At 42.5% G+C, this 1234-nt stretch overlaps 1 non-coding gene across 1 annotated transcript; it reads left to right on the forward strand.

Moving 5' to 3' along the window:
* The first annotated feature begins 565 nt into the window (after positions 1 to 565).
* trnas-uga (transfer RNA serine (anticodon UGA)) lies at positions 566 to 647 on the forward strand. The gene has a single exon. It is a non-coding gene; the product is annotated as a tRNA-Ser (tRNA).
* The last annotated feature ends 587 nt before the right edge of the window (positions 648 to 1234 follow it).

Genomic DNA, 1234 nt, shown 5'->3' on the forward strand with positions numbered 1-1234 from the left:
AGTGGCGCACTTTGGTGTCAGTTAACCTAAGTATAAATTTATTACCCTGTTCATCATGTTGCGTGTTGGAATGGCAAACCCCTGGTCCTATGTAATATGCTCGAGGTGTTGAATGGCCTCATCCTATTTCTGTGCAACATGTTCGTGGGTTTGGCATTGCCTTCTCGTCATCTGTGCTGCAGGTTCGCGCAACAGAATAGAGTTCTACTGTTCTTCCTCATGTCCCTTGCAACTGATTTGAGGGGTTAATGGACTCCGCCTGTCACAAGCTCGATGTCTTGCTCCTGTTACTGCGCAAACGACTTCAGGGCGCCCAGAGATTTTAAAGGATAATTGTGGCCTTTGTGTAACAGCAAGAGATGGGCTGCAGTTTCACATCTCTGAAGTTTTGATTTGATGCAAAATTGATTGTGCGTAACAGGAAACATAAAATTTGGACGTAAAATCCGTCTCTGGTGGAATTCAACCCCACAATTTTTCAATACCTTATATTACATGAACTCAAAGTCTATCTGTCTGATATTTTGAACCGATCATTGGACTGTTAAAGCATATCACTAATGAAGTTGCGAAGGCCGAGTGGTTAAGGCGTTGGATTTGAAATCCAATGGAGTTTTCCCACGCAGGTTCGAACCCTGCTTGCAGCGATTCTACGGGAAGTGTTTCCTTCTTTAATTGTCTCCGTGTGGATAGCGCTGGAATCTCATCACATTTCCCTTTATTGCACTGATTGATGCGAATCTGATGTTGGAATTGGAAACACTGTTAATTTAGAGGCATTATTTTGTGATGGTTGGTTTGTTGGAAACGATTTGCAAAGATCAGTGAGAAATACACACAGGAGACAGAATGAAAAAATGCCTTTTAATAATGAGCCCCTGCAATGTTTGGAAGGAAATCACCTTCAGCAAATGAATGTGAACATGGTTTGACTTTAAAAGTGGAACAAGATTTGACTAAAGCACCAACGCAAGCCTCGAATCTGCAATTTTCTGAAACCATTAGTTTTGCACCAAAGTGAGACACCTGAGCCAAATGGCCAAGCGCCCGCTGCAGTGCTGAGCAGCTTGATGGTGAGAATGAAGGATTGAACACCGGAATTGTATTTTTTTCTGTTTGATATTTTCCACTGCAGACCAATCTGCGGCAGTGAGCCATTCTGTGATTGAAATACAAGACGGAGCAAAGCCGCGGAGGATATGCAAATGTAGCTTAAATGCTGAAGAACGAATAT

This window comes from Pristiophorus japonicus, unplaced genomic scaffold, assembly GCF_044704955.1.
Source record: "Pristiophorus japonicus isolate sPriJap1 unplaced genomic scaffold, sPriJap1.hap1 HAP1_SCAFFOLD_47, whole genome shotgun sequence".
NCBI classification, from domain to species: domain Eukaryota; kingdom Metazoa; phylum Chordata; class Chondrichthyes; family Pristiophoridae; genus Pristiophorus; species Pristiophorus japonicus.